At 44.0% G+C, this 23,583-nt stretch overlaps 1 long non-coding RNA gene across 1 annotated transcript; it reads right to left on the bottom strand.

Moving 5' to 3' along the window:
• LOC146080675 (uncharacterized) lies at nucleotides 1-22,435 on the bottom strand. The gene is made up of 3 exons (XR_014474950.1): nucleotides 22,329-22,435; nucleotides 11,974-12,028; nucleotides 1-164 (listed from the first exon to the last, which is right to left on the bottom strand). It is a non-coding gene; the product is annotated as an uncharacterized LOC146080675 (long non-coding RNA).
• Nucleotides 22,436-23,583: the final 1,148 nt, after the last annotated feature.

The following is a 23,583-nucleotide window of genomic DNA, read 5'->3' as shown; positions in this document are numbered from 1 at the left end:
AGTGAGACGTCCAGTAGATTTTATAATTGAGTCCACTGATGCGTTGTAGATACTTTGCTCCTGATATATGGTCTTTAACAACACAACTTCCAACAGAGGCGGTTAATATAGAAAATCCTAAGGTTATGCACAGGGCTACACCACATTGTCGTATATTCTCCAAACTGTAAAAAAAAAAAAATAATAATAATGAACAGATAAATTTAAAGATTTGCTAGCATATATACTAAACACTGTAGAAGAGGGTGAGCTTTGTTATACATTCATAGGTTTCAAGAAGGGTGGGCGGGTACTCTTTACTTGGGCCTGGGTCTCCTGGAGGTGCCCAGTGGGGCCCCTTTCCCGGTTGCAGAGAGCCAGGCAGAGAGAGAGATTGATATGTTGCTGCACCAGGCTCTCTCCATAGCCCAGTACATACTGCTTAGTGCTGTGTGCTGTGCTTTGGCGAGAAATTGCATGCATTCCCCTATTTAGGCATATTCACATGTGCACCGCATGATAAATAATATACATAGGGGGAACTTTACTAAGGTAAATATGCCTGAAATAGGTGTATTTGTAGGCAGTCATATAGAAATATGACTGCCCAGTGCCTACATGAATTTTCGGCATTCACTATGTCTGAAATACACCCATTCATATTCTTTTGACAGGCATATTTGTATTTGTAATTAGGAATACAAATGCATACACCATCAAAAGAATACAAGTAGGAATCACTATTCAGTTGAATGTTGATTCCTTATTTACTAACGGCTGTATGTTATATATAATGCCGGTAATTGCCTCGGAAATATGCCTGGAAAATACAACTCATTTTACAGGCGTATTTGGCTTTAGCCTGCATGGATCAGTCAGATCCATGCAGGCTTCAGTGTAAAATAAAAAAATAAATTAACAGAAAAATACTGAGTGGGGTCCCCCCCTTGATGGCCATAACTATCCCTAGGCTCAAAGTGTTAGGTTTCGGGTGTGACCCCACCGCCGGGACTGCTGTTTAGGACAGCCACGGCAAAAACCCTACACTGCCTCTGTTGTACCCCCCAGGCTGGGTGACCGACTCCTGCAGGTATAGCTAGGCTTCGCCTGTAGCCGCCACGTTTGAATGGGTAGGTTATGCCCACCCAAGCTCCGGTGCAGCCAGGAGTTATGGAAGGACAAAGAGCCGGGGACCCCCCTAGGGTACGGTCAAGAGGAAAGCTGACTGAGGGACCTAACTAAAATTAATAAACGGCGACTTGCCGAACCCTGGCTAACGCAGCTAAGCGCCCGCGACCTGGTCGCCACAACCCGCGACAACCGTCGCCCAGGGAGCCAAACAAAATACAAGACCAAATATAAGAGCATACAAAGAACAAGGTAGACTGGGAACCCCAGGAAGACTGGGAGACAAGGGGAGGAGACAAGTGGGAGGCAATAGGCTGTCCCAACGTAAATGACCTGCCAATCTGGCGGACAGGAAAAAATATGAACAAGTGTAATAATCACAATGAAAGAGATAAGAATGAAACTACCCCAGTGGGGCAACTCACGACACAGGGTGGACCCAAGGGAAGAAGAGATCACGCAAGAGTCACTGGGAACAGCAGGGAAGCGGACCGGAGAGCAGCAGACAGATAGGTCCAAACAGGAGCTATCACCGGCGAGGACTGCAGGGCTGGCTTCCTAGATAAGGAGGCTAAGAGCCAATGAGGATGGCGGCCTGAGCCCCACCTGTCCTAACGAGCCCCCTCCGACACCTGTGGTCTGTTCACTTTCGCGGCTTTCTTTCCCTGCCTGGCAGCGTCTGCCGTTGCTAAGCAACGGCGCTGCCGCGTCTCTGGCGCTGGGAGACCTGAGGCGGAAGGACGGGCGTTATGTCTTAACGCCGCGTCCTCCGGCGTCCCTAGTTGCTGGGAGACGCGAGGAGAGAGGACGGGCGTCACGCTCCGACGCTGCGTCCTCCGGCGTCCCTGGTTGCTAGGCAACCGGACGTCGGAGCCGGAAGGACAGGCGGCTGAGCGAACATGCCGCTCTGTCCTTCCAGAAGTGCTCCCACGGCGCCTAACAGTACCCCCCCCTTGAGGAGGGGTTAATGAACCCCGAAGCCTTGCTTTCTGAGGGAAATCCCGAAAGAAGCTTGCTTTGAGGTGTGGGGCGTGCAGATCCCTGTCGGGAACCCATGACCTCTCTTCCGGGCCGTATCCCTTCCAATGGACAAGGAAATATAAAGAACCTCGAGAGACCCTGCAATCCAAGATTTTTTCTACAAGAAATTCTGACTGTCCATGGACATTAATAGGCGGTTTACCCAGGTCTGCCTTTCGAGGAAATTTCTTAGACGTGAAAACTGGTTTGAGCAGAGAGGCATGGAATGTATTGGCTATCTTTAAAGCCCTAGGGATTTGTAACCGAAAGGCTACAGGATTGACTCTCTTAACAATGGCAAATGGACCAATAAATTTTGGACCAAATTTAGAAGTTCCTTGTCGCAATCTGATGTTCCGAGTCGATAACCAGACTTTATCGCCTACTCTAAAGTTGCATGGTCGTCTTGACCGGTCAGAAAAAACTTTTTCCTGAAGAGCAGCCCTTTTGAGAGCGTGGTGTACCTCCCTCCAAATGACCCTTAAACGGGCAGTAGTGGAAGAAAGTACTACTGATCCCTCTGGAGCCAGGGCAGTGGCTTTAGGGTGAAAGCCATAATTGGCTACAAAAGGTGAAGTCCGGGTAGCCGAGTGATAGGAGTTGTTATATGCGAACTCGGCAACGGGGAGGAACTCCGCCCAGTCATTCTGAGCTTTGGACACAAAAAGGCGCAGATATTGCTTCGAGGATTGATTAAGGCGTTCCGTCTGCCCATTGGATTGGGGATGATAAGCGGAAGTCAAACTCAACTTGATTTTTAATGCTTTGCAAAAAAGTTTCCAAAACCGGGCAATAAACTGCGGACCTCGATCAGAAACTATATCGGTCGGAAGACCATGAAGTTTGAAAACATGAACTAGAAACAACTTGGCCAACTTATTGGCTGATGGCAACTGGGGCAAAGGGACAAAGTGGGCCATCTTACTGAACCTGTCAATAATCACCCATACTACTCGGAAACCTGATGATTGGGGCAGGTCGACCACAAAGTCCATGGCAATATGTGACCATGGTCTGGAGGGAATGGCCAAGGGAATAAGTTGTCCTGTGGGCGATACTCTGGGAATCTTGTGTCTAGCACAATCAGGACAAGACTGGATGTACTCCTTGGTATCTGGAATCATGCTCGGCCACCAGACGCATCGGGAGAGAAGATCAAGTGTCTTCTTGATGCCAGAATGACCTGCAATCCGACTGTCATGGAACTCCTCTAAAACCCATTTTCTCAAGGGCTGCGGAACAAATAAACGGCCGAGAGGCATCTGCCTGGGTGCCTGACCCTGGACCTGCAGAAGTAGGTCTTTGAGGGTCTGAGTAATGCCAAAATGGATAATTGATGCCGGAAGAATGGACCGAGGAGGTTCCCGCATACCCTGTTTGGGTAAGAAACTCCGGGACAATGCGTCTGCCCTTACATTTTTGGACCCGGGGCGGTAAGAGATAATAAAGTTAAAAGTGTAAAGAATAATGCCCACCGGGCTTGTCGGGCATTCAGACGCTTGGCTGATTCCAGGTACTGTAAATTTTTGTGATCTGTGATAACCAGAATCTGATGGTTGGCCCCTTCCAACCAATGCCTCCATTCCTCGAACGCCCATTTTATGGCCAACAACTCCCGGTTCCCGACATCATAATTCATCTCCGCAGAAGAGAAATTTCGAGACATATAGGCGCAGGGAAAAAAAAATAAGGACTCAGGATCCTGTTGAGACAGGACTGCCCCTGCTCCTACCTCCGAAGCGTCAACTTCAACGACAAACGGTAGTTGGGGATCGGGATGTCTTAAAATGGGAGCGGACACGAAAGCCTGTTTTAAGGCAAGAAATGCCTCCTCTGCCTGGGGAGGCCACTGGGATGGATCTGCTTCCTTCTTAGTGAGAGCCACTATGGGTGCTACCACATCAGAAAAAGAGCGGATAAACCGCCTATAGTAATTTGCAAATCCTAAGAATCTTTGGACGGCTTTAAGGGTCGTGGGCTTAGCCCAGTCTAAAACTGCTTGCAGTTTTTTGGGTTCCATATAAAAGCCCTCTGAGGAGATCACGTATCCTAAAAAGGATACCTTGGTAACTTCAAATTCGCACTTCTCGGGCTTAGCAAAGAGACGATGTTCTCTAAGCCTCTGAAGAATTAACCTGACCTGATGGCGATGTTCCTCCAACGAGCTGGAGTAGATCAAAATGTCATCTAAATAGACCACAGCGAAGACTCCCAAGAAGTCTCTAAGAATGTCATTGATGAAATCTTGGAAGACCGCTGGTGCGTTGGACAAGCCGAATGGCATTACGAGATACTCGTAGTGCCCTGTTTGGGTACTAAAGGCGGTCTTCCATTCGTCTCCCGCTTTTATGCGGACAAGGTTATAGGCACCGCGCAGGTCGATCTTAGAGAAGATCTTAGCGGTGCGAAGCTGGTCAAATAATACAGATATTAATGGTAACGGATACGTGTTTTTTACCGTTATCTTGTTGAGTGCCCTGTAATCTATACAGGGTCTTAAGGAGCCATCCTTTTTGGAAACAAAAAAGAACCCCGCACTTAGGGGAGACTTTGAGGGCCGAATAAAGCCTTTAGCCAAATTTTCCTGAATATAAGTATTCATGGACTGCGTCTCGGGTCCAGACAAAGAATAAAGTCTGGCCTTGCGGTATTGTGCCTCGGGAATTAGCTCAATGGCGCAATCGTATGTGCGATGAGGTGGTAAAACCTCAGCTTCGCCTTTGGAAAAGACATCCTGGAAGTCAGCGTAGGCAGCTGGAATCCCCTCCACGGAAACCACTGCCCCAAGTACAGGCTGCCCTAGACAATGACTGGAGCAATGATCACTCCATCGAGTTATTTCCCCCACCTGCCAATTAATCTGTGGGTTATGAACCCGGAGCCAGGGGTGACCCAGAACAATCGGCACAGTGGCGCATGAGATAAGAAAGAAAGAGATACTTTCTGTATGAAAAATGCCCACACGTAGGGATACTGGCGGGGTCTGATGGCGGACCACTCCATTGGCCAACGGGCTGCCGTCCAGGCCTCGCATTATTACAGGTTTTTTCAGAGGAAGCAGAGGGATGGCCAGTCTTTCAGCCACCTGAATATCTAAAAAATTACCAGCTGCCCCGCTATCAATAAATGCAGTAACTGACATCTTCACCTCTTCACCCTGAATCTCCGTGGGGACTAACAACGCATTGTGAGGGGAAATAAGAAGAGAACCAAAGTGAATCCCCTCTGCATTCACTTGGTTTTGGCGTTTCCCGACTTGTTAGGACAAGTACGGAGGAAATGCCCTTTGCTCCCGCAATAAATGCATAGCCCAGCATTCATCCGACGAGCTCTTTCATCTGTGTGAGTGATGCGGTAAGCACCGATTTGCATCGGTTCTTCTTCGTCCTCCGAGGGTACAAAGCCGAGGGAAGTAGGCCTCAAACTGGGTCCTCTTTCAGACCTGCGTTCCCTAAGACGCCGATCAATTTTAATCGATAACTCCATAAGTTTGTCAAGCGATCCCGGGACGGGATACTGGATAAGGCTATCCTTAATGGCCTCTGAAAGCCCTAGCCTGAATTGGCTACGTAATGCTGGGTCATTCCAGCCACAGTCATTCGACCATCGTCGGAATTCCGTGCAATACGCTTCTGCAGGGTTCCGACCCTGTCTAAGAGAGCGCAGATGACTCTCGGCAGACGCCTCCCTATCAGGGTCATCGTATAGAAGTCCTAATGATTTAAAGAAAGCATCCACCGATGCTAAGGCGGGATTATCAGACTTTAACCCAAAAGCCCAAGTCTGGGGATCCCCCTGAAGCAACGACATAATTAAACCAACTTGCTGTAGTTCAGAGCCGGATGACCGGGGTCGAAGCTTGAAATAGAGCTTACAACTCTCTCTGAAATTAAAGAAATCTTTCCGGTTTCCTGAAAACCGGTCTGGAAGATTAATTTTAGGTTCTACGAGAACCGAAGGATTTCCTCGTGCACCATCCTCCTGGGTTTTCATTCTTAGCGATAAATTTTGAACCATCTGCGTCAAACCTTGTAATTGACTGGCAAATGCCTGAGCCTGACCTTCAGGAGTAGGATTCATCCTAATAATAGATGCACACAAAAGACACAAACAAAAAGATATTCACACCCTGAATGCTATCTGTCCAGGAACACGGGAGAGAGGAGGGGGGAAGAAAAAAAAATATTTTTTTTTTTTTTTTTTTTATGTATGGCCGGTGATAATGTTAGGTTTCGGGTGTGACCCCACCGCCGGGACTGCTGTTTAGGACAGCCACGGCAAAAACCCTACACTGCCTCTGTTGTACCCCCCAGGCTGGGTGACCGACTCCTGCAGGTATAGCTAGGCTTCGCCTGTAGCAGCCACGTTTGAATGGGTAGGTTATGCCCACCCAAGCTCCGGTGCAGCCAGGAGTTATGGAAGGACAAAGAGCCGGGGACCCCCCTAGGGTACGGTCAAGAGGAAAGCTGACTGAGGGACCTAACTAAAATTAATAAACGGCGACTTGCCGAACCCTGGCTAACGCAGCTAAGCACCCGCGACCTGGTCGCCACAACCCGCGACAACCGTCGCCCAGGGAGCCAAACAAAATACAAGACCAAATATAAGAGCATACAAAGAACAAGGTAGACTGGGAACCCCAGGAAGACTGGGAGACAAGGGGAGGAGACGAGTGGGAGGCAATAGGCTGTCCCAACGTAAATGACCTGCCAATCTGGCGGACAGGGAAAAATATGAACAAGTGTAATAATCACAATGAAAGAGATAAGAATGAAACTACCCCAGTGGGGCAACTCACGACACAGGGTGGACCCAAGGGAAGAAGAGATCACGCAAGAGTCACTGGGAACAGCAGGGAAGCGGACCGGAGAGCAGCAGACAGATAGGTCCAAACAGGAGCTATCACCGGCGAGGACTGCAGGGCTGGCTTCCTAGATAAGGAGGCTAAGAGCCAATGAGGATGGCGGCCTGAGCCCCGCCTGTCCTAACGAGCCCCCTCCGACACCTGTGGTCTGTTCACTTTCGCGGCTTTTTTTCCCTGCCTGGCAGCGTCTGCCGTTGCTAAGCAACGGCGCTGCCGCGTCTCTGGCGCTGGGAGACGTGAGGCGGAAGGACGGGCGTTATGTCTTAACGCCGCGTCCTCCGGCGTCCCTAGTTGCTGGGAGACGCGAGGAGAGAGGACGGGCGTCACGCTCCGACGCTGCGTCCTCCGGCGTCCCTGGTTGCTAGGCAACCAGACGTCGGAGCCGGAAGGACAGGCGGCTGAGCGAACATGCCGCTCTGTCCTTCCAGAAGTGCTCCCACGGCGCCTAACACAAAGAGCCATCACAGGTTTTAAAAATTCATGGAACAAAAGATGTAGGGGTTCCCTTGAATTTTTAAACCCAGCACCAGGCTCAAGGGCCAATCCTGGTTCCCAAAATACTGGAGACAAAAATAGGCATCCCCCCATATTTTGAGAACCAGCACTTGGCCCAACCAGCGAGCAGGGTAATGCCACAACTGGGGGAAACTATTTATTTTAGTTCCCCCAGCCAAAGCATTCACCCCCTGATTGGTCAACCTGGGCAGGGACCTGGGGGATCAGGGACTCCCAATGAAGGGGTCCCCCCTTCAGGACTAACCCTGCCCGGGCTGAAGCCCAGGGCTGTCCGCGGTGCCCCAGGGTCAGTGGGCATCAAGCTGATAGCAATTGTATAAAAAATAGATTAAACTATTGGGTTCTGTTGTGGAACTATAAATCCCAGCATAGCCTCCCCCACATACTGGGACTTGGAGAACCACAAGTCCCAGTATGAGTGGCATTAATGGCCATGCTGGGACTCTTAGTTCCACCACAGAACCAATAGCCCAATAGAGACACACACCAGAAAAGTATAACTTTATTACACACACACCCCATACATACTGATACTTACCTACAGTACATTGACCCAAAGCATCTGTCCCCTTGTCCAGTATTATCCTAGTTTGGATTCCTATAGAAGGGAATTGTACTTACAAGCTCCTATGGCGTGGATCAGACCTCTTCATTCCACGTATCATCCCCATACTTGGCAAAATAATAAAATGCTAGCGTACCTGTACCCACACTCTGAAGCCGAAAAGGAAGTCTCCGGAGGATCTTCAGATTGATTAGAGAATATTTTCTCACAAATTGCCTGGTTGAAATCCCCAACTGGGATTGACAATCCACTCGGAGCATCCTTTTCTCAGCAGGAAACTTGAAAATGTCACCTGCACTGGAGCGATGGTAATTTCCCCTTAAGCTGAGGCACTTGCACCAACTACTGAAGCTAAAGACTCTGGTGACTATGCTGAGTGATGTAAAACTGAATTCCTTTCAATGATAAGCTGATATGCTTTACTGAAACACACTTTTGAGAGACCAGTATGCGGATTCACTGATGGAATCAGATTTATTTGTGGGATTCGTAAAGGAATCAAATCTAATTTGGAACTCATGCCATGTTGGAACTCTTGGGGGACTGAGTTGTGTATAGAGACAAAGCTGACAGAACAGTACTCAGACTGGGGAAAAATGTGGCCAAATGTAATGGAATATGGGAATCAAAAAGAGAGAGTTTTCCCATTTTTTTAAAGCGGCAATCATTTACACTGAAACACCAGATTGATTTTGCCATGTAATTGATTGCTGCTATAAAATATGGGAATACCCCAAATCTCCCACTTTCTTCGGGGCCATGAGTTTGACACCACTGGTCTAGAATCAGATGTAACTGAAGGAGAAAACTCTGATTTTGAAAAAAAAAACCACAAGAACTGGTTCAGCCTTTAGACACGTGGGCCATCTGGAACTGTAATTGGCTCAAATAGAATGAAGCTGAAGCCTGCTGGATCCATAATGAACAGTATGCAAGTGTTCAGATGGCCCATGGCAACAATCTCAGGAAGTGACTGACAGCTGAAAAAACCTCCTGTGGTTGGCATATTAGATTTTTCTTCTGGATATCTCTTCTGGATATAGAACATTCAGTCTCCATTTCTGACATTAGAACATAGAATCAGTGGCGTAGCTAGTGTAAGGCAGCCCCCGCTGCCGCTTGGGGGAGCGGGCAGCAGCGGGGGCGCCCGGCACACTGTCTGACAATCAACTTCTATAATGACTTACATTTTGCTGCTGCCGCAGTGTGGGTGCCGGGCGGAAGCGGACTCAGACCCCCCCCCCCCATTGCAGCCTGTACCCATTCACCAGCCCCTGTCATTCAGGGCCCAAGCGCAGCCACCTACACTGTGGGGCTGCTGCCGACACCTGCCCAGCAGAGTGCAGAGCATTAGTGGGAGGGAAGGGGTCGAGGTCATGCGGCCGCCGCACCAGAGGCGGAACGACCGGATCTTGTCATGCTTCTGCCGGGGGTTGCACCTGCCAAGGCCAAGATCCTGCTCCTGACGGCGCCTAGAACTTGACAAAGGTGACCCTTCTCCGGCCGGAACCGTGGATGGGAGCATGCTTTATGATCCCAGCTGCAGGGGAGCTCCGGGGATAGGCAGCAGCAGACATAAGAGAAGGCAAAGACAGAGCAGCGCCACGGTGGGGAGCAGCGTTTTCTGACATGGGTGAGTGGTGACTCCAGCTATGTACACAATGTGTGTGTGTACAGTAAATGTATGTATTGGGGGCACAGTTCATGTGTTTGGGGGGACAGTGTGTGTGGGAGCAAAATGTGTTTAAAGTATGAATGAGGGCACAGTGTATGTGTATTGGGGCACAGTGCATATGTATGTGGTCATAGTGTGTGTGTATTGGGGCACAGGGCATGTAAATAGGGTAACAGTGTGTGTTAATTGGGGCACAGTTCAAGTGTATTGGGGCACTGTGCATATATATTGGTCACAGTGTGTTTATGGGGTTCAGAGGGATGTAGTGTGGGGTATAGGGGGATGTAGTGTAGTGATGTAGTGTGGGGTATAGGGGGATGTAGTGTAGTGATGTAGTTTGCAGGTATAGGGGGATGTAGTGTGCGGTATAGGGGGGTGTAGTGTGGGGTATAGGGGGATTTAGTGTAGTCATGTAGTGTGGGGTATGGGGGGATGTAATGTAGTGATGAAGTTTGCAGGTATATGGGGATGTAGTGTGGGGTATAGGGGGATTTAGTGTAGTCATGTAGTGTGGGGTATAGGGGGATGTAGTGTAGTGATATAGTTTGCAGGTATAGGGGGGGTGTAGTGCAGGGTATAGTGGGATGTAGTGCAGCATATAGTAATACACATACATATATCTATAGCAACTTGGAGAAGTGCAGCAGTCCAGCAACTACTTCATATAAAATTTAATAAAGTACAACGTTTTTTTCAATACACTTGTATCGTCATACGGTTCTATTGAAAGGTTGCACGTTGCCATTAAAATTTATATGAAGTATTTCATGGCTGCAGTTCTGCACATCTCCAAGTTTTTGTTACTGTGGCTGCATGCGGGCGCCAATTGGCATTATTGTGGTCGTGTAGGTAGGGGCCCCACTGCACCTCTTTGCCATTGGGGCTCATAATGCTGTTAAGATGGCCCTGGGAGAACTGTCACCTAGTCCCGTGCAGTGAGGTTAGTGGTTTGTGAGGCACTGGCTTGGTGGAGCCAGCGCCAACATGCCACCTGCGTGCCCCGTCTATTGTTTCTATATGGCTCATATTGTACTCTTTTCTGTCTTTTTTATATATATAATTATATTTGTTTGACCAAAAATGGGGGGGGGGGGGGGGGGCGCCAGAATTTTTTTGGCAGGGGGGAGCAACATTTCTAGTTACGCCACTGCATAGAATAACTCTTCTGAGGTCAGACCATCAAATACCACTTCTGTCGTCAGAACATCAGATATCTCTCCTGAGGTTAGCAAGTTAGATGCCCCTCTAGGGGCTGCAGGATCAAATATCCCTCCTGGGGCTACAACATCAGATGCCTCTCTAGAGGCTACAGGTATAGATGCCCCATCTAGTAGCCAATAATGCCTTGGACAAGTGTTCCAATTCTTCTCTTTCTGCAACCATTTCTCCTACCTCTACCAATTTCAAGAGCTTACATATTTTAACAAAATGAATTGACATATTTGCTGTTCTATGTTATCTCAAATTGTTACATCTTAGGAAAAACTCTGACACTTTTTTACCTATAGTGGCATATGTAATAAGATGCAAGGGAGGTGTTGGATGTGTGGGATGCCAGACAAACTTGGATGTTCCAATAATCCCAATAATGATCACAGGTTCATTACAGTGCATTTATGTAATTCAATATATAGTTAGACTAAGACCTTATTCTAATTGATTCAGTCCTCCCTGTGTTCACACGGACCGATGGTGTGCATCTGCGCATTCTGTTCGCCAGGTGCACGCACCCTACACAGCGGGCAGAGGGCGGAGAAGGGCAGCGGGTGCTGGGAAGCCCCATTACCATATGGGAATGCCCAGCGTTTCATGATGAGGACGTGACGCGGGTGCAGGGGGCGGGCAACTGATGTCAGTGGATGTCAGCTGCCCTCCCTGTCCTCACACAGGGTGTCTGCAGCTTAGAGTCACCATATAGATGTCTCTGAACTGCTAGCGCTGGAGAAATCATTTAATGGTTGCCGACCAAGGAATGATTTCTCCCCACCTGCAAATGGATGATTGTGTAAATCGTCCATTCTTAGGCGTGCGCGGGGGGGAGTCGCATGTGCAAGGGGGCGGCCAGTACTGCAGGCAGCGGGCAGCGTCTGATAGACTCGCAGCAGCCTTGTCAATGTGAGTCATTCAGAATAAGGTCCTGTTTAATATCTGGAAAATTGTTCTGTGTGTGATTTGCATACTTGTACTGTGTTATTTCATTTGCATAAATTACTCATCAACACTCACATTTTATCTTCATCCATCATGTCTCCTTGGTATGGCTTGCTATACACTGTTATTCCTTAAAAGGGAAATATTGAATTTTCAGTTAATATCACTATAATCCACATTGCATTATGAAGTCCTTACATTTATTTTTATTTCTATGCTATTTTTAATCTCATGTATAAACATCTTCAAAAAGAATATACAAAACTGGTACAAATTAAGCAATAGCTACAAATGTGATAAATAAATGCAAAATATAGTAATTAACCAGATCATGTAATACTACATATGTGCATTTGTGAAAAGTAGCAAAATCATTTGTTGTATTTATCTTTTGAAATTTTATTATTTATTTGAATCATTAAATAATTAATAAACTGTGGAAAGTATCTAGTCAGAAACTATTATTTTTTCACAGTACAAGTTATAATACAGGTTGAGTATCCCGTATCCAAAATGCTCGGGACCAGGAGAATTTTGGATAACGGATTATTCCGTATTTCGGAATATTTTAATATTTCAATGATGTATTTTGAAGTATCTTGCATTTATGCTGTATAAACACATAATATACACACAAATATATTTTATTACCACATAAAATACACACAAACATATTTTAATTGTTCAAAAAACAAGGTTTCAAAACGTGAAACAAAATGTGTGTACTATCTCAGCACTGAATTTGAATGCCAAGCAATCATTGTCTTGCACATATATAGTGCCAGTTACATATCATGTCCCCAGTGATGCTGTTACAAATGTCCCCAGTGAGTTTTTAGCAAAAAAAAAAAAAAATTTCACTTTCTGGAATGTCCGTATTTCGGAATAATTCGGATAACGGATATTCGGATACGGGATACTCGACCTGTATACTGTAATTGACCACTTTCCAGGCTTGGTCCATGCTGGGCTTTCCCAAAAATGGTTGTATCTGAAGTGACCAGTAAGAAACGCCCACTGTACGGCTGCTGAAAAATAATCATCCAATAGCCACGGATCTCATCGATCTCATATGGACCTCCTGGTCCCCTTGCATGCTTGATCCCTCCCCCAATGCATGAAATGCAGCAGATCACTTTATTGGGCATCCCTTTGGCACTCCTCAGAAGGCAGGTGTATTGAAGAGCAGCTGTCAGGTAAATGCAAATAAAGAAACCCACATCTTTCCATTGCATACCTTGTGGCTGCAGAAAGAAGCACTTCTGGGGCCAATTTCCAGGATCCTAACAATCCCGATCCCGTGATTTCGCCTTCAGTGTCTTCATTCTTTTTGCTATGGACTTAAGGCCCCCATACACTACGCGATTGGACCAATTTCACCTTATTCTGGAGGATCGGGCTGAGAAATCAGGTGAAAATGCCCAAATTGCGTAGGGTATGACATCCAATCTGATCCTTGGGCAATATTGGTAGATAGTAGCACTCAACCTGGGTGCTGGCAGCTTGGTCAAGTTGTCCAGGCTCAAAGGAGTGCAGATAAATAGATAGATAATGACCAGCACACTAGCTCTATAACTGTGTCCCCAAATAAGTGGGATGGTGTGTTATGTCGGCGGTAAGAAAAGATGCAGATATGAGTGGGTGAAGCACGAAGAATTTATTGGTATTGGACACAGTGTATAAGTATAAACTGCTCTGCAACCAAAATATTCTGACAGTGCTGGTGCTGTGGGGGAAGTGAGGGGAGAGTACCGCTGCACTGTGTGTCTGCGGTCTGGTGTGACTCTCCCTCCGGTGTGATACTGGGAGACGGGTGGGGGATGATGGGGTCTCCAGGTATCCAGTGGGGGTGGGCTTGCACTGAGTCCAGTCCACCGGGCTAGGTGTTCTGTGCAGCGGTGAATATTGGGGGGGGGCAATTGGCAGTCCGGGGTTGGTGGGTGGGAAACAAAGTTACTTGATACCGTTGGTGCTCCAATAGTGTCACCAGGGGCTGGCGTCCCTGCACCACTGGTGGTGCACTGGCATGTACCTGGCTCCTGCTCCTTACTCCGACCGTCCCTCGCTGTCAGTGGAAACTTGTCTGGCATCTGCAGAGCCCTGCAGCACGCCGTTGGTGATCCATGCCGCTGCTACACTGACAGACGCGACTTCCGGGTTCAGGCTATGTGCATCTGCCCGAAGCACGAAGTCAGTGGAGTGGCATGCGCTCAACTGCCTAGTGTGGGGAGGAGACTGTAGTGGTCTGGTGTGTTCCAACGCATTTCTGCCCACTGGGGGCCTTTGTCAAGGATGTTTAAGCATGTTGTCTTTCCGGTATACAAGGGTTTCAAAGGGATCCGATGTCAGCCAATCAGCGACCCCCCTGCATGCCCAGATCTTTTGAATAGGATGTTTCCTATTCTCCCGCTCGCCGCTACCCTGACTCTGTTATGTGCCATGCGCTCCCCACCTGCCTGCATCACACATGGACCGGACCCTGCTCTCCGGTCTCTGGTCCCCGCTCCCCCAGACAAGTACGGATCCCTGGGATACTCCACCTGTTACCTTCCCTCCTTTGACTGTACTCCATTTACCACAACTCTGTTTTCTGTCCTGCAACCAAAATGTTATCCATTTAACCATCTTAGAATCCAATTCCAAGCTTTCAAGCCAGCCTCCCTCCCATGATATACTGTATATATTATATAGACCACGTTGCATTTATAAGCAGCTTTAATTAGAGTAATCTATTGCAAAAATAATATTGAAGCACTATGTTTGAATTGATGATGGTTATAAAAATATATAGAAATAAGGAATTAAAAATAAATAACATTGAAGTGCGGAACAAATTTTGACACCCTTTTCCAGAAATTGGAAAATTGGGAGTTTGGTTCTGCTGATGATGGGTCCACTGCAGATTATTGGAGGTGGCTGCTGTCCTATTCTTACTTGACCTTCCTACCTTACTCCTCTGGCTCCGGTCACTTAGCGATAACATCCCTTCAGTGGTGTTTTTCCATTCCGAGCATGCAATGCATTTTGTGTAGAACGCCCTTTGTCAAGGATGCATTCTGGTACTTCTATCTCCATATTTAAATGTTAAGGATTTTGAAAAAAAACTTCAAAACAACTTTATTGTTCACAATAAAATTGGAAGTTTATGTTAAAAGGGGAAACGTGATTGGTTTACCATCAAAAAAACATGTTTTTAGTGCTATTCTTGTTCATCATTCTATTTGAATTGTTTAGATGTTTTATAAGTGATGTGTAAATAGTGATCTTTGGAGAAATAGTGATAATGAAGTTTAGTAATATATACAGATATTTAAAAAAATGCTTTTGATGCTATAGTTATATTAAGAGTATTTGGAGTTAGTATTTGAAATTCATAAAGCTACTTGGTTTCTTTTCTTTTAATTCACTCACTATGGGTTAAATTTACTAAAGGTTCTAAAAATGACAAGAGGTGATGTTTCCCATAGCAAACAATCAGAATATGTCTTTAATTTTGTAAAATGCAATAAAGAAATTATAGAAAGATTCTGATTGGTTACTATGGGAAAATTCTCCTCTTTTCATTTTTAGAATCTTTAATAAGGATAGTAAAAATAAAAAGCTGAATTTACACCGTATGACTCCTCCTCTGCAATTGAGAGTAACTTTTTGAATTGCAGTGGTTTTAAGATTTTCTGGGTTTTTCATGTGTGCTTCACTGAAATATTGTGAGATATTTTAGGTTAAATTTACTAATGGGAGTTTTATTGAAGATGGGATGTTGACCAAAGCAACCAATCAGATTTTACTTATTTTTTTAGCACCTTCTGGATCAGGGATGAGGAACCTTTGGCCCTCAGCCATTGTGGAACTACACATCCCAGCATGCCTTGTTACAGTTTTGCTATGCGACCATGCTACAACTGTTGCAGAGCATGCTGAGATGTGTAGTTCAACATCAGCTGGAGGACCGAAGGTTCTCCATCCCTGTTCTAGATGATAATAGAATCTGATTGATGGCTTTGGGCAACATCATATCTTCAATAGAACCCCCATTTTAGTCAATGTACCCCTATGTGTTTTCAACCAGTGAAGTTTTAATTTTCATTTTGATTGGCCTACATAATGTAATCTGCATGGGCATTGTAAGAGGTATGTTACCCTTTCTGTTTCACAGTATATGTTGTTTTATCTTCAAATCTTTATTTGTTTGGATGTATAAATGTGGTAATTGGTTTTGTGTTTTTTTTTTCCTTTTAAGTTCTTACATACAACACAGTTTAGGCATGTAAAAAAACACCTTTTGTGTTTCTATTCTCTTTACAATTTACAATTGAGATGAAGTTACTTATGAGTTCTTGCTTCAGATTTTTGGCTTCTCTCAAAATAATTAAGGGGATTTCTGGGATGATGGGTTTGAGATAATTATCCAATTTTTGTATATGCCAATGTTTTTTGACTATTTCTTCTATCTGGCAGTCATTTAAGAAGAACTTTGTGATAAAGACAGTTATTCTAGTTCACTCTTGCAGTGCACATGGTTTTGTCCATCTAAGAAGAATTTTGTCAGAAAGAGTGAACTAGAATAAGGCCCATAGAGACAATGTGCTGTGCTGTGTTACATTCCATCCAGTCACAGGGATGCTCTGCACTGTACTATAGCATTTCCTAGCAAATGGGATATTCTCTTCTTCTTCTCACTCCCACCTTCCTTTCAGTTTATACTGTATGTTGGTTATATTCCTCTATTATGTCACCAGCGACTGGAGTAAAGTGTCTACATTTGATGTCAGGGAGCAAATCACATGATGGATAATATGAACCAGAGTCTTTAAAGTGTTTTTTGGGGGGTGATTATTCAGATTATTTTTTAATATTCATGACATCTTTAAAAACTATAATTATGTATCATAATTCTAGGGTGTAAAAGACCAAAAAATATTTCTCATTCCCATTGGCTATTATGACATTTAAAAGTTCATAATATTGTGGCCAAGATTTTGGATGTTCTGACTTCTTAAGTAGCCCTGCCCCATTCCCTTGAACCTTCTTCACCCATATCTATGCACCACCTATGCTTTGTTTATTTTTGCTCTATTTACATGAATCTTATTGTATTTTACATTTCAAAATGTGGCTCACTGTTAATGCTATCAGTATTTACATGTACATTCATGCTTTCTCTCATGAGCTTTTTTTACTCTTATTTTATTTAACAGTATTATAAATGCTGCAATCTGTTGCCTCAGGGGGTTATTCAGGCCTGATTGCACGGCTGCAAATATAGATTATAGCATACATGCGAGAGGCCAACTTTTTTTAATCGCTGGCCTTTTGCAAGGTGATTGACAGAAAGCTGGCATCTATAAGTGTCATCCGGAAATTTTCTGGGTGTGTAACAAAAATGTAGGCATGTCCAGGCATTTATGGAGGGTGTGGGATGTCAGCTCCAGCCACAATCCTCATGTTACTATCCCGTTGGCTGAGTAGGTCATGGGCTACGCACAGACTGCACACAGTGGGAAAATCCATTTGATAGTGAGCGAGTTGCAAATGGATTTGCAGCTGATCTGAGGTCTGTAATATTTTTGCAGGGCATTTGCATGTTTGCATGGGGTGGGATTACACTTAGACTGGGCAGTGGCTATCTATTCACAAGGTGATCACAGGCAGGGCTGGCGACAGGGGGGATCAAGGGGGACAAGTGTGATTGGCCCCCAGCAATGTGAAGGGCCCCAGAGCTTCTGTGCTCAGCCTGGCTGCCGCCTGTACTAGCTTGCCTGTCAGTGACCCCCGCGGCCCGGCTGTCTACTGAGTGTGTGCCGCACTCAGAGCCATCTACTCTGTGTGTTTGCGCACAGCACAGGGCTGCGTCCTCTTGGCGACTGGATTCTGTACTGCGTGCAGGAGCAGGGCTGTACCCACCTGGTGCTGTGGCCTCAGTCTCTGGCTCCTGAACTTTTAATGCGTGGGTCATCTATTCTGTGCTCTGCAAACAGCCTGCCCTGCCTGCTGACAGTGCTCTACATTCTTTTGTGTAAGTGACAAGTCAAGGCAGGCAGCAGCCAAGAGTCAGGCCAGCAGGAAGCAGCAGCCAAGAGTCAGGCCAGCAGGATGGAGAACGAGAGAAGTCCACACCTGAAAGCAGGATCTGGAGCTATGATAGGTTAGGTGAAGCTCATACAGAAGAGGGTTGCGTGGCTTTGGGAAGAGGGGGCGGGATGGGGGTTCCCAGAAATATCAGTGTACAGGGCCCCAAGATTTCTGTTGCCGGCCCTGATCACAGGATGCTGCTAAATCGTGCTGCAGTGATCAGATCTGAATAACCACCTTAGTTTGTAAATGTTAAATAGAATTTGCTATGTGATCAAATTGAAAGTCATAAACAGCCAGCAAATCAGCTCCTAGCTGCCATGTTACAGGCTGGGGTTGAAAAATGACAGGTAGGAGCTGATTGGCTGCTTGTTTATCAATCTCCACTGTGACACTTTTTAATCGTGGTACATCTGGCTGTAAATGTATAATAAAAGTAAAACTTTACTACTGTAGATTTATCCTATTTAGTTGCAAAAGTTTCTCCTTGGGTTCCCTTAAAATGTTTTAATGATTTCTTTGAACTACTTAATTATATCAAAACACTGCATGTTTCACTTTGTTATTAATAACAGGACTAATTAGGGTGTTCCAGATGTTCCAATAATTTTAGTCACAGACCAATAACTCTATAACTGTTTCATTTCTGCATGATTTATGGCATATTGCTGAAAAATAACATATTTTCCTAATAGCCATCACAGAAAGTTTCACTATCAACAAATCTAATATTACAGTTATGAAAATATGTCTCAGGAAGAAATTTGCATGGTTTCCAATTCTATCAGATATTCTTTAAACCTTAAGACAAACCTTATAATCATTTTGACCTATAACAGTGATGGCTAACCTTGACACTTCAGCTGTTGTTGAACAATACAACCCAGCATGCCCTGCTACAGTTGTACTATTTGGCCATGCTAAAACTGATGCAGGGCATGCTGGGATGTGTAGTTCAACAACAGCTAGGGTGTCAAGGTTAGCCATCACTGACCTATACTGATAGCTAGTGAAAATTGCAATTTTTTAATATATATGTTGGGGATCTGATTTTTTAAGCAATGAGTTAGTTTTCATAATATTTAGCCCAGGGGCATGAGTTCATTGTGGACCCCCCTAAAATTTGGGATTTGGTTTATAAAATAAGGGAAGGTGTCACCTATAGTCAGCATTACAGGCAGTGACCAAATAGTTGTGATTTGATTAACAATGGGATTTTATCAGTTCGGCGCTAGTATAACCTCTTAAATGCACATACTGAATGGCTGAAATAAAAATCACCACATTGCATTATATTAATCATTAGTGATGTATTACTTTATTATAAAAGGCTGAAGAGTATGGTATCCAATTCCCCAAAAGCTTTTCAAGTCTAGAGATGTTATCTCTAAAGAAGCAACACAAGTTATAGAAAAGCTGGAAGTTGATACTGTAGAACAAGTATGTGCCAATAGACATACAGGGTAAGATTTAATAGGATGAGATATTCAGAAAGTGAGAGATTTTGGAAGAAATCTCCATTTTTTTTAAAGCGTCAATCATTTACACTGCAAAATCAAACTGGTTTTGCAGTGTAAATGATTGCCGCTTTAAAAAAACTGGAGATTTCTTCCAAAATCTCTCACTTTCTGAATATCTCATCCTATTAAATCTCACCCACAGTATTAACAGCTAGAAATGTATCTGAACTAGAGGCTACCAGCATGGGTATTCAGCCACGGAAAGGGTTGTCTTCAAGATCAAATATTGTCAATTTGTGTCAATGGTACTGTTTTATCAGCAATTGTGGAAAGAATGCATTGACAGGTGTCCCTATGCTCAGGTTAACTATTGCCCATATTAGCATATAATCACAATTGAAAATGGCAAAAGATAACAACAGCAATCTCAAAAACAATTAAATCTGCCTACACCGCACAAGCTGCATCCATTTCTTGAATATGTAACCGTTTGCCTGGCATTTTGCATATGCACAGTCGTATACAGTAGCAAAATCAATGTTTCAGGTTGAGAGGAGGGGGCCCATTTGGAGGATATTGCACAAGGGCCTCTTCCTCTCTTCAAAATCTCCTGTGCAAGAGACAAAGAAACAAAGAGAGACTCTATCGCCAACTAGCCTTCTTGGAAGGTACTGATCCCATGATGTACAGGAGACTGACTTGTGTACCTAAACCATATTGTATGTAGCAATATAAATTGTGACCCCCATCCCTGTGTGTGTGTATATATATATATATATATATATATATATATATATATATATATATATATATTTTTATATAGATAGATAGATAGATAGATAGATAGATAGATAGATAGATAGATAGATAGATAGATGTTTCCACCCTCATAATGCCTCAATACATTCACACATGCAAGTGCATCATAGCAGTAACTATTCACACCAATGCATTCCTCTGGAAATGTGCACACCCACTTGCACACAACAAGAAAGTCACATATGCTGCAGCTAAAGCAACAGTAAAAATTAATAAAGATTGACCCATTGGACAGCAGAGCATCCCAGAGAAGATTTTGTGCTAGAATAGCCGTACATGTGAGTCTTGGGATAATTTTGTTCTGTATTTTTAATTTTTTTTCTGTATCTCTTTATTCTTGTAAAAACTGTTGATATCTGTGTACAATCTCCTCACATTTTAATTAATAGTTTTTGGGCTGTGGAACCGAACTGATTCAAATGGCCAATCACTTATAGTCATATACCCCTGTTTTATCCGGCCATGCCTTATGCTGAGTTCCTCTGTTTAGCATTTAAATTGTGTCCATTAAATTCATTGTTAATACCTGCACTGTTGATATCTCTCAAGCCAGTCTTCTATGTTGTATGCTGAATTATTCTGTCTACCATATTCATTGGTTTAGATTGCATCCATTCAGTTTTTTTTTATAATCATCCATATTTTCATTTATGTAGATCTTGTCTGTGGGCCTTATTCTGATCTGAGCTCAGTACAAATTTGTTTGGAAAATGGGCAAAACCATGAGCCTTATTCTAGTTCACTCTTAGAGGCAAATTCCTTCTCAAATGGACAAAACCATGTGCACTGCAGGTGGGGCAGACGTAACATGTGCAGATAGAGTTAGATTTTGGTGGGGTTTTTCTTCAAAGTGAGATCTATATTGTAGTGTAAAAATAAAGCAGCCAGTATTTTCCCTGCACAGAAACAAAATAACTCACTCAAATCTAATTCTATTTGCACCTGTTATATTTGCCCCCCTGCAGTGCACATGGTTTTGTCCATCTGAGAAGGAATTTGTCTCTAAGCGTGAATTAGAATAAGGCCCCATGTGCACTGCAGGTGGAGCAGATGTAAAATGTGCAAAGAGAGTTAAATTTGGGTGTGGTGTTCTGAAACTGAAAACTAAATTGCAGTGTAAAAATAATGCAGCCAGTATTTACGCTGCACAAAAACAAAATAACGCACACAAATCTAACTCTCTCTCTCTATACATGTTACACCTGCTCCACATGTAGTGCACATGGTTTTGCCCATTTTCCGAACAAATTTGTACTGAGCTCAGATCAGAATAAGGCCCTATATGCCTTAGATTTGGTCACACATTGTACCAATAGCATCATTATGGGGATGCTTGATATGACCTTGGAGCAATGTTTTTGAAATATCCTGTGAAGTATTTCCTTTATTTTAAAATAAAATTGTGATCAGCTCTGAATCTGGTCCTCTGTCTATACAATAGCCCTTATTCAGATCTGATTGCAGTACAAATTTGTTCTCAAAATGGGCAAAACCATGTGCACTGCAGGTGGGGCAGATGTAACATGTATAGAGTTAGATTTGAGTGAGTTATTTTGTTTCTGTGCAGGGTAAATACTGGCTGCATTATTTTTACACTACAATTTAGATTTAATTTTCAACACACCCCACCCAAATTTAACTCTTTCGGCACATCTGCCCCCACCTGCAGTGCACATGGTTTTGCCCATTTTGAGAACAAATTCTTACTGCAACCAGATCTGAATAAGGCCAATAAGTTTCAATCATCAGGACACACTTGTACCAGCCAATACATCTTACTTGCCTACCAGACCCTCTCCATGAGGGAGAAAATGCTCTGTTTCTGGCCTTCCATGGTAATGTATGACTGCCATCACCTGTGATGAAACACCTTTCTTATCAATTAAATAGCTCACCATGGGTGATGGCAATCATACATTACCAGGGAAGTCCAGGAACAGAACATTTTCTCCCTCATGGAGAGGGTCAGGTAGACAAGTACTGTATACATCCAGGCATATGTTTGATTTGGCCACCAGACCCACAAAGTCTAACCACAGCAAACAATTGAGGATGATGTTAGTAAAGTAGCACACTTACCATATTGCTTCCAGTCTGCATTAGATGGCAAATTTTTCCATAGGATTAGGTTATTTAGATAATTCAGGTAAGATGGCAATGCATGGAAACCTTTCTGACTGTACCATACCTAGAATGAATCAAAATAAATTAAATAAATGTTCACGATCATAAAAATTATAAGCATGATTTGTTCCAAATGTTAATGTAAGATGATTTCACTTTATCTACCTTTGGAGATACAAAGGGTAATTTATTAACCATAAAACATCTTAAAGTAAAGCATTTTCACAATTATACCTTTTTTCACCTTTTTTGTTATGTTTATATACTAATCTTGAGTCTTGAAGAGAGATAAAGTGGAGAAAAATAAAGTACCAGCCAATCAGCTCCTAACTGCTATGTTACCTGATTCTAGTTGTACGGTCGACATTGCTTAGGTTGCCAGTCAATTGGTCAAGTACTTTTGGCCGACACCCATATGCGATCACCGCTGAATGAGGGCCAATGCCGTTAATTGATGTTGTTGCTCATATTAAATAAAAATAAAAATTTTGTCCACATTTATCCACAGTTCAGATAGAAGACTTGAATAGGGCCACAGCGGATATCAATTACAGCAACATCTTAAAGACTACGATTTGTTTTTTTAAGTAAAAGGCATGTTACCATAAAGTAGCAAGGTGGAGACATAGGTTCATCACTAGATGATGACGTTCTTGATTATTTTCAGAGCAGATACTGGATAAAAGTCCCAACAGCAGCTGGTTGGCACATACGTTTTAGCTAATCCACTTGACATCTTGCGCACCTAAAGCATACCACGGCCATGTTAGAGCCATGGATTAAGCACAGGGAAAGTTAGGGGTTTTGGTATTTTGTAGTTTCTTATTAGGGAGGAGAGACACCCAGGGACGTGCGGTGAGCTAAATGGCTCAAGAGTCCCTGGCAAGTACCAGAGCAAGATATATACACAATATATGAGCCATTGGGTACATGCCAGCATTATACACATGTGCAGCAGTATATACTGCTGGAGATTCACTGAGTTTTTATAAGAGATGTGCAAAAAAGGTAGCCAGGTGAGGCACTGCCTCACCTGCCATAGACTTTTTACTCCACAGTTTTAACTATAAAAATTATTAGAATAATAAAAATAAGATTTTTTTCAAAAGTTATTTGTATTTTTGAATACTTTATCAATTCAAAATGCCGGCATATATGCTAGTATGACAGGAAAGGCTGTGCCTTACCTGCCTTACCCCACTGCACGCGG

The sequence above is a fragment of the Crinia signifera genome, chromosome 5 (assembly GCF_055691185.1).
Source record: "Crinia signifera chromosome 5, ASM5569118v1, whole genome shotgun sequence".
NCBI classification, from domain to species: domain Eukaryota; kingdom Metazoa; phylum Chordata; class Amphibia; order Anura; family Myobatrachidae; genus Crinia; species Crinia signifera.
This window is presented reverse-complemented; position numbering and strand designations above follow the sequence as displayed.